Source organism: Cyanistes caeruleus, chromosome 24, assembly GCF_971803275.1.
Source record: "Cyanistes caeruleus chromosome 24, bCyaCae1.hap1.1, whole genome shotgun sequence".
Taxonomy (NCBI): Eukaryota; Metazoa; Chordata; class Aves; order Passeriformes; family Paridae; genus Cyanistes; species Cyanistes caeruleus.
Window position 1 is genome coordinate 5460323 of NC_141724.1, and position 10703 is coordinate 5471025.

At 49.1% G+C, this 10703-nt stretch overlaps 1 long non-coding RNA gene across 1 annotated transcript; it reads right to left on the reverse strand.

Annotated features, from left to right (window-relative positions):
• Window positions 1–350: 350 nt before the first annotated feature.
• On the reverse strand, window positions 351–8618 carry LOC111939626 (uncharacterized). The gene is made up of 2 exons (XR_002869308.2): window positions 8534–8618; window positions 351–409 (listed from the first exon to the last, which is right to left on the reverse strand). It is a non-coding gene; the product is annotated as an uncharacterized LOC111939626 (long non-coding RNA).
• Window positions 8619–10703: the final 2085 nt, after the last annotated feature.

Sequence of the window (10703 nt, forward strand, 5' to 3'; positions counted from 1 at the left end):
TCAGGTAGGGTCTTGTGTTCCTGCAGCTTGGAGAGGCCATGAGAGACACCCCTGCAGTGCAGGTGATGGGACAGCTGTGCTAATTCATGTTCCCTAAAGTGACTGAGAATTTCAGGGAGGGTGGGCAGGAAGTGGGGAGGAGGCAGCATCACTGTGTGGAATTCCATTTCAGGCAGCTCCACTGTGCTGTTTATGGAGCTTTGTGGGAGGAGTGTCCCAGTCAGCAGCCAAGGCCGGGGGGAAGAGCAGCTGCTGCTCCACTGGACACATCACCAGGTCTAGGATCTGCTGAAGCTGAACCATTCCTGTGTCAATGGGAGCTAATAAAAACCCACATAGACTCACAAATATTTTAATTGCTTTTTATCCAGCATGTTGAAAAACTGCTTTCTGGTTGCCTGCAGTAACTCTAGAAAATAAGGATAGACACCCCTCAGTCATGGGAAGCACTTACATAGGAAAAGCTCATCTTTCTCTGTCAACACCAAGACAGTGCAGAAACCCTTATTTCCACGTGTAGGTCACTTTAAATTAACTTGGAAATGGATTATTCTATTTAATGTCTGCATAGATTTGACTCCTGAGACCATCCTGTGTTAAGATGTAGCAGTGTCTGGAGAGGAAACAGTAACATCATGTATCCCTTGCTCCAGCCAATCCCTCCAGCAAGGTTCAGGGGGGAAAGTAATAAAAATTTTGTCTAATTTCTTCCCAGTGTGGATTTAAGGCATGCCTGGTTTGCATGAGTCAAGTGTTTATATGTCATGAATGTGCTTAGGATGGTTAAAAGCACACCTTGCTCCACTCTGGCTCTGCTGTTGGGATGGGTTCACAGCCCAGAGCCGTGGGCTGGGCTTGGCTGACATTGGCACCTCTTGTAGCTTCACCTCTCTGCTCCCATTCCCACCCAGACCTCCCACTCCTGCAGCTGCTGAATTTGATTCAATTTGATAACTTAAGCTAAAGCTTCTTTTCTTGGCTGCTGGGTTGCACATGGGAGTTTGGGTGCAGCGTGTGAGATGTGAGATGCTCCAGGGGCAGGGGCAGGTTGAAGACCTTCCCTCCTTTTGGCAGCTGCAGAGAGATCAGCTGAGCTGCCCTGGGGAACAGCCACAAGTCATGCATTGCACAGAGGTCACAATCACACTCTTCCTTCCCTAAATTAATTACATTTCACTGAATCAGGTAAGTGGTGCATGGAGCAGGGGCTGGGATTCAAGACTCCCTCTTTCCCAAGCTCTGCAAGTCAGCCAAAGGCCTTGGTGCCTGAGCCTGCCAAGACCTGAGGTCTCTCATTGATTCCTCACCTCTTACTGAAGGAATCTCAAGAAGAGCAGTGATGACAGTGTGGACTTTGAAGCAGTAGCTTGGAGAACTTTGCTGTTTGCTTCCCTGCTGTATCCTAGGGCTAAATCCTTATGGAGGAGCCCAGCAGGGATGAAAGTGAGATCACTGTGACACATGCACAGTGTCTGTGGGACCTGCTGCCTGCAGGTGTGGAGGGAAATGGCTCAGGAGAGCTCACAAAAGAGCTGTGGTTGATGAAAGCAGGGCCAGCTTGGTGAGGGAGGGGGTTGTGGCATCCCCTGTCCTGCACAGCTCACCTTGCTGCATTCCCAAAACCTCTGTGTTAGCAGGGACTGCCCCATCAGCATAGGCAGTTCTGCACGGAGGTGTTTGGGGGAACAGGGATTTCTGAAATGTTTTATGAATTTTCCTGAAGGTCATTTTACATATCTGACATTATACTCTCTGGCAGGAACATAAGTAGGAGGAAAGGAAAGAATTGAGATGAAATAGCTCCAGGGTCCTTGGAAAACTGGTGCAGGGAAAGCGTCCCTGCCTCCCACAGAGTCAGGTGAATACAGGCCAAACTCCATAATCAAAGAAACACTAAACCTCCAAGTATTTTGCCAAAAACCTACCAAATATTTTGAAGCTGCTTGGGGACACAAAAGGAAACCACAGCAGATGAGTGGAACCAGCCATAAAAATGCAGAGAGAATATGAGGGTTTTTATCAAAGCCAGCTTTGTTCTCTTTCAACCAACACTTTTATGCATTTCAGCATAAATACTGGAGTGCTGAGTTGTGAGGCAGCCAGGTCCCTTGGTGCAGCTTTGGTATGAGCACAGCTGGGCCCCTCGGTGACAGTGAGGGGAGAGAAGGGGGAGATGGCAGCCCAGCAATCCAGGTGAGAGCTGTGGGGCTGGATGGGGGAGAGAAGACAGATTTCTCAGCAGTGTGCTTTGGAGTGAGTGCCCCAGCACCTGAAAATGACCCAGTCCTGCACAAAGTGAAAATTGAGTGCTAGGCTCCCTTCACAAAATCCCCAAGGATGAGTGAGCAGGTTCTGGGGTTGCTGAGATTACACTTCCATCCTCTGAGAGGGTGAAGCAGCTCTGGAAAAAGTGTTTCTTGCATCTTTTCTAAAACTGAATCAAGCATGGCACAGTCCCAGTGGTTGCTGGAGTTTGGCTTTTGAAGTGCTGCACATCGAACACTGGGAGAGCTGCAGGGGTGGGAGCACCTGGGGGGGAGGATCTGTCCCTTGAGCATCCCAGGGCCATTTTCTGGGGGCCTGAGACATGAGCTAGTTAGACATAGCTTCTGCCTGGAGAAAGGCAGTCGCCCTTCTCTCCTTGGCCTCCTTGGCAAGGTTCTCAGTTGTGTGGGCTGAGCTGGACGGGGCAGCCCCAGGCAGGTTTGGAGCCCAGAAATGCAGCTGGACCTGGCAGTGGGGCGTGTGCTGCCACAGCAGCCGTGCAGCTGCACAGGAGGACAAAGCAGAGAGGCAGAGCTGTGTGTTTCCTGCAGCCCCAGCTGTGTGTGGCAGGACAGGCTAGAGCTGCCAGCGAGGTCTGTCCTTCACAAGTAGAGCAATCAGGTGTAATTTGTGCTTTGATGGGATCCAAGTGTCCCTGGGGTGAGAGGCTGCGCTGGGAGGATTCCCCCGTGGATGTGTTTGTCCCTGCTTCTCCACGCTGGGGAAGCATCAGGGAGTGTGTGTATGCTCAACTGGGCTTCTGCTCTCCCTTTCATGTTCCTTATCTTCCAGGAGGCTCTGAATTCCCTGAGAGCAGACAGACAGTTGCTGTAATCGCTGTGCGTGCAGAGGCAGAGTGCTCCCGTCTGCTCGCTGCCAGGAGTCCCCTGTGCCATTGTTCCAACCCAGCTGGAAGAGATGCCCTGAGAGCAAGGGAAAATGAGCAAAGCCTTGTCAGCACAGGTATCCTTCCCCTCCTCAAGCAGCTGGCTCTGCACACTGCCTGGAATGCTGTGAACAGCAGGCTCTTTCCATGGCAAACATCCAGACCACATTGCAGAATCGCTGTTTAATTTGGAATATCTGGCAGTAGAACATGAGGGCGTGGCTTCAAGAACTTGTTGCCTCGTGCTTTCCTCTTCTTTTGGAGGACTTGGTTCTCTGTGCCAGACCATGGCAGGTCCAAGGGCTGGCACCAAAAAAGGCCAGGACTCAGCAAATAGAACCCAACTGCCCAAGAGGAAGGATGCTTGGAGAAAGGAGCAGCTTTGGGCTCCAGAGGGAGAGATCTCCTTTGATAAGGGATACTGAAGTGTGAGGGCTGTAGCTGTGCATCAGCAGCAATCTGGGGGCTCTGCCCTTGTCAGCTCAATCCCAGGTGTCTCAGACTGGCTCTGGTGCCAGTGCTCCACAGGCCCTCTTGATGCCAGCACTGCTCAGGGGGATCTGGTTCCATCCCTTTCCTCAAGGCCCTGCTAGGATATGGGGATTTCTATTGGAAACTCAGTATGCTGGCACCAAAAGGGAATGTCTTGTGTGTAGCTGGATGGTACCCAAGGCACAGCCCCTGATTTTGGGAGAGGTGATGTCACAGTGCTCAGTGCTGCACATACTCAGGACAGCTCAACATAAATTGCAGTTTACTGGGACCCTCTGGCTCACTCCTTGGCACCCCCTTCACAGACAGTTTGTGCTGCTGATCCAGCTAAACTGATGTGAAATTGGTCTTGACACAGAGTTAAGTGAGAAGAGGTTGTTGCCATGTGCAGCTGCACCCCAAGGCCAGTCCAGTGCAGAACTGGGTGTCCTGGTTGTTGTGCAGTGCACTTGCAAAGCACCTCTGCCTTGTCCATGCATCCCTCTGCAGGTCACTGGACTGCCTGCAGTTCTCCAGCTCCACAGGGCTGATGGAGACATGAATGCTCAGCTCTGTCCTGGTGCCCTGCTCTTATCCTTTGGTGTCACCACGAATTCCCAGAGGGTCTCCAATCTGAGAGTGCACTGAGGAGTTTTTGTTCCTACCTGCTTTACTGGTCAGCAATCCATGGGATTCTCAGTACAGCCACCCTGTGTGCTCTTTGACCAACTCAGATCTGTGACACTTCCCCCAGCCTCTGCTGACTACCACAGATGGATACAGCCCTGCCAGTGGAGTCTGGACTGTGGATATGTCATGGTTTAACCACAGCTGGCAGCTAAGCATCAACACAGCCCCTCATTCCCACCCCCCTCCAAACTGTGATGGCAAGAGAAGTGGAAGGTGAAAGTGAGAAAACAGGTGGGATGACATGAAGACTGATAATGAAAAATAATTTTTAAATGTAAGGAAAAAAAAAAAACAACATAGAGAAGAAAATAGAAACCAAGAAAAACAAATGATACAAGAAATTGCTCATCACCAGCTGCCCTAAGCCTGGCCAGACCCCACCATTCCCCCACCCTCTGTTTCAGGGTTGACCATAGCATGGTCTGAGATATCCCTGTGGTGAGTGGGGGACAGCTGTCCTGGATGTGTCCCCCCAGCTCCTGTTGCACCCCCAGCCCAACACTTGTGGGTCAGGGTGAGGGGCAGAACAGCTCCTGACTCAGCAGGAGCTAAATCATCCTGTGGGATCAGTGCTGTTTTCAGCAGAGATCCCAAACAGCACAAGGTGCTATGGAGAGCTGTAACTGCCTCAGCCCAAACCCATCCAGGATGGGAGCTGTTTGTCACACTCACTCACTGCACCACCTCTGACAGGTCCCATGGTCAGAAGGACCATGTGACAGAGATACAGATGGGAATGTCCAAACTCTGGGAATAGGAATGAGTTGGTACCTGGTGCTGCTTCCTGACCAGCAGGGAGGAGAAGCTGCACAGCAAGAGAGATCTGGATTAATGAATGATTCTGGTTACCCACACAAAAAGAATCACAAAATGGTTTGGGTCGGAAAAGACCTTAAAGCTCATCTTGTTTCTACCCCTGCCATGGGCAGGGACACCTCCCACTGTCCCAGGCTGCTCCAAGCCCTGTCCAGCCTGGCTTAGGACACTTCCAGGGATCCAGGGGCAGCCACAGCTGCTCTGGGCACCCTGTGCCAGGGCCTGCCCACCTTCACAGAGAGAAATTTCTCTCCAGTATCCCATCAATCCCTCCCCTTTGGGCACCAGAAGGAACTCTAAGGTCTCCCTGGAGCCTTCCCTTCTCCAGGTGAACACCTCCCCAAAAAAGCCAATTAGTTGCCCTAAAAGAGAGACCAATTCCTCTATCAGACAAGATATTCTAAACCAAAAGTTAGTGTGGAGAAGACAAAATCTGTAGGCTAGGGACAGTTTACTCCCAGGTAACAAACTGAACTTTGAACAGGTTCAGGTACCAAAGTCTGGCATCATTTGAGACAGGGGCACTATCCAGCACAGACACAGCTCCCCCATACAGAGAGGCCACGGCCCCATCAGTGAGTTGCTCAGGAGGGCTTTGAATTCTAAATTAAAAACAACTGTTCTTGCTAGAGAAGCTGTTTCAGCTTTTACAAATAGCAAATAGTAAAGGTTTGGTACCACAGAGCAGCAGGGAAAGGCAGGAGAGCAGCACTGAAAGAGTCTGGGCTGAAGCAATATTTAAAGTGAGCAAGGATGGGAGCAGCCCCTGCAATGTGGGCTTGCAGAGAACAAAAAAATAGGGCAGATAGTGAAGTCCAAGCTTGCAGGAGCAGGATTAAAACAAGTGGATGAACAAATAATCTAAGATTTAAAAGCAGAGAATGTATTTAAGGTCATTAAACCAGGCTTTTATTTAAGGATTACCTCCAAAAAGCCAGGCTAATAGCATGGTGAGGTTACAAAGTCAAGTGATCAAGGGAGAGAATGCTGATATTAAACTTGCTCATGAAACGTTAATCTGTGTGCAGACACTGCTTCAAGTGCTCCGACTGTCACAGAAGGAACCTCACAAAACAAAAACAGAGCCCAGCCCTTTGGGGTTCCACTCTGGCAGCTCAGGCACATCCTGCCACTTAATTGGACACTCCCTGTGGGGGCAGGATCAGGTATAAACAGGGTTTAATCATATAATTAGAGATACGCCTACTGCACATGTTCAGGGTTCTGGAGGCCTTCCCTTGCACAAACCACTCTGGCTATGCCTTCTGCACTTGTAATTCCCATATTTAAGGATTCCCAGCCCATCTGGACTGTTTAGAACATGAATTAATTCAGTGCTGACTAGTTGAATGGTTTTCAGCTCTAAATGAAAGATATATCTTGGCACCTATGGTAAAGTCAGAAAGTACCTTGGACTTGATTAGCATAAGAGATCTGATAGCCAGGATGCCTTGTCAGGAATAAACAGAACTTTGAAGATTGCAAGAGGATTGAATCAAGCCTGGGATAGGAAAGAAGACTGAATCAAGTAGAAGAAATGTTGCAGAAATGTATGTTTGTATGATGTTTAACCCAATCATTGTAGTGAAAAATTACTAGCTTTCCTAGAATGGTATTTAAGCAGATGTAACCCACAGTAAAATCGAATTCTGATCACCAACTCAGTCGTCCCCATCTCTCCCCATCACTGATAGGCACCCAGCAAATATTCCCAAAACCCTCATGGAGAATCCATGTCCTCACATTAAGATTTGGCCTGAGGTCCGTGGATTAAGCATTCTCCCCAAATTGTTGCTCTGTTTGTTGCAATGCAGCATTTGAGATGAAAGGTGCAGGTCTGTGTGATGAGATAGAAGGTTGTTGTGGTTGAGAAATTCTGTTCCCCAATTCAGTGTTTCCACCAAAACCCCCAAACCAGATGCCTCTCACTGCCCCCCTTCTCCTCCACCTTCGTGCTCTGAGGATGGGGTTGAGAATTGGAGGCACAAAAGATGCAAATCATGTGTTAAGAACAATGAAACAGCATGAGACAAGAAAAACAGCAATGAGATAAGAAAATGACCATTAATAGCAACAACATCCCTGCTTCTCTTCCCCTTCCACCTCTACAGAAGACTAATGACAGTCCTGATGTCAGGAACTTTGTCCCTCCCCAGCCTCTGCAAAGCTGGTAACGCATTTTGCAACAGCCAAAGGTCAGGGCTTTACAGCAGGAGCCTCTGTAAAAGTCCACAGCCCTGGGCTGGGTGTCAGACCTGTCAGCTGGAGGAGAAGGGTTAGACCAGATTTGGTAAATCCAAGTGAAGAGCACCCAGTGCCCCAAAGGAAGATCAAAACCAAAATACATGATGGTCCCTGTCAAGACAAAATGGAAGTAACTCCTTGACAACACAAAAAAACAGTAGCAGTACAGGAATCCAGATCTAAAAGGAGATTCTGTTTCCTTCCTGGCTGCTGGTGAGGCACTGAGCTACCTCTGGGGAATGGAGCAGGAGCAAACAGAAAAACACATCCCCATTTCATAGGTTGGGATAGAAAGTTTAGAAAATATAGGCTGGTAGTTCAGGAATCCCCTATTACAGAGATCACTGAAAGTGGAGAATATCCTGGGGTAGTGGTGGTGTTACACAACCTCTTCAACACTTCCCCAGGTATTTGCTGTGGATCACCCCAAGTGAGTTCAGTAGTGAAAGGCTGAGCCAGGGTGACTCTTCTTGTGTAATGTCTTCTGTCCTCGGTGATTTCCTCACGTATACAATCACCTCAAAATTAAAACACAGAGATCTAAAACAAATCTCTCACCCTCTGTTACCTCTGTACCAAAGGGGCCAGGAGACATCACCAATGCAAAGGGGAACCCAGAGCAGCACAAAGGCACCAACACTCAGCCCAGCACTATCTGCTGCCACGGCAGCATGTGACAGATGTCCCTGGGATCTGTCCCTGAGACGAGCACAGACCTGGGCCCTTGTTTGCCACAGGTCAGGAGATCAGTCCCCGTTTGGGAGGCACCTTCCCACCTCTCCCCCAGGAGAGCCTTGAGCTGCCAAAACAATCCATCCTCCTGTGCTGGGAAGGGAGGGAAGGGACTGTGGTTATAACTGTTCAGCCATATCACACCATCCCTCCCTCTGACACTCAGCCCAGGCCCTGACCCCAGCCATGGAAGTTTCTGGTACCGTTTCATCTGACCTGACCAAGTGGAAACTGGGTGCTCATTTTGGGAAAAGGGATGAGGAAAGAATAGAAGCAAAGGATGTAGTACCTGTCTATACCTGTGTCTGTAGCTAAGGAAGACTTTTTGATGGCAAATGATCCAGGGAGCTATGAACAGGTGGCCATAAAAGTTGCAGCTGGCACAGCACTGTCCTGCTGCCATGGGACAGAGGATCCATCCCCACTCACCTGGGTTATGCTGTTCTCCTTACAAGAAAGTGAAATCCGTGTTAAGGAACTGGCTGCTGGAGTGTGCTCCTTCCTGCTGCTGGAGCATGACAAATCCCTTCACCAGCTCCCAGCTGATGTACAGGACCAGCTCCAGGTCCTGCCATCTAAAATTTAAAATAATTAATAAAATCAAATATATTGACAGAAAGGGTCTTTCAGAACTAGAGAATAAAACCTGTCACTGAGGAGCAGGGCCCCCACACTGCTGAGGTGCCCCCTGATCCAGGCTGATGTAAGGTTGGTGGCCATGGGATACAGCTTAAACCAGAGCAGGAAAACTCACAAACTCACTGCCAGTGCCCCCTTCCCCATCTGCCATGTTCCTGTGTAGGAATTGTCCAGACAGGCATCTGGGCTGGGTTCTTTGGGCTCCACAAAGGAGGCATTTGGAAGGGAGTGTCTCTCCTGGCTGATACAGTCAGAGGAGCCCTACACTTCTGGAAGGAGTCAGAGCTAAAAGCAGTGTGAGTACACAGGACTGAGGATGGATGTGTGAAACAGAATGGATTTGCACTTGGAGAGGAGGAGATGAACCTGATCTCTGAAGCAATGGAGCCATGGTGAAGCGTTGTCCCTGATCACTCTCACCATGTCCCCAGCAATCCTCACACCCAGCTGGGTGTCCTGTGAGTTTGGGATGAGGAGGAGCCAGTACCTCAGTGCCTGGCTGAAATGCAGACAGCAAACTGCCCTTGTCTATCTGAGTGCTGGGAAATGCACATGGAAATCCCAGGTCACCCCAGGTACTTTGAGCAGGCAGGGACAGTGTTAAGGCTCTCGAGTTTTTGGGAATTCAGTGATGGAAGTGAATGTGCACACATTATTTATCCAATTCTTCTGAGAAGAACAGAAAGTGAGAGCTGCAGAATTGTATATTCAAATAAGTTTCATCCAAGCTGCTGGAGAAGCCCCAGGCCCATAGTACAGCCACAGAGACTGTATCACAGATACACAGCTAGTCCAGAATTTTTGGAAGGTGTCATATTCACTGAAGCCATGGGTTGCAGCCAAAATCTGTGCCTGGGGCCACGATAGCATTACCAGGAAAGAAAATCCTGGGGAAACAAAAGAACTTCTGCTCACAGAACTGATCTCCAGCAGGAAAAAAGAATGCGTTCAAGAAACCCCTGATCGCCCCTTGGACTCAACACGACTGTTTAGTCAAACTAAAAAACATTTCAGGCCCCTAGGAATGGTTTTTGGGTGTGAAGCAGCACCAGTTTCTGTAGGACTGGGGGACTTTTGCTAGTGCAACAGCTCTGAGGGGGCACACTGAAGGAAACTGAGGCACAGTCAGCTCCAAGTGCCAAGCATGAGGTATTGCTGCCTTGATGTCCTTTTCACAGAATCACTGAGGTTGAAAAAGACCTTAAAGATCATCAAGTCCAATCTGTGATCAGCCCCAACCTTGCCAACACAACCTCTTGTGTTCCGGGCTTGCTGAGGATCAAAATATGAAAGAGAAGATTTATCTCAAAAAAAACCATTGCACACCTGTATGTTTTTGCTTGGTGTCCATCACAGGTACTGATTTGTGTGATCACTCCCCACTCTGGTGTGGAGATGGCCAAATTCCCTAAACACTGCTTTCTTATACCCCACCTGTTTTTCAGTCACACATTACACTTGGCATAATTCTTTGGAAAAACAATTATATCAATGTTATTTGTGGATTTTTCCCCTTCTTCCACCTCTGACTTTCAATCCTCTGATCCTTGCTTTCTGAGGTGCTTTTGCCTCTCCTTTCAGGGTACACTCACACAGGTTTCATTAGGGTTTTGAGCCTTGGGCTCAAAGGATCACAGTGGGGTTGGTAACAGCAGGAGCAGCATCCTCAGCAGGTGTCAGGTCCCTGCCCTGGAGATCAGAGTAAGTTGGTTCATCGCTTCCCTCCGTGTGCAGATCCAGCCTGGCACAGTTCCACCACACTCCTGTCAAAAGTACCACCTTTATCCAGGCTGCTTGTAGGACTGGAGATCTACACAGAAGAGGAAAAATCACCTACTTTGTTATTATTCAAAATTGTTTCACATCCCCCTCCTGCTGCAAGAGCCTCAACTCACTGCCAGAAGGAATTTCCTGAAAGTGGTGCTGGTGCTGAGGCTCTGAAGGATGGATGGAACTCCAG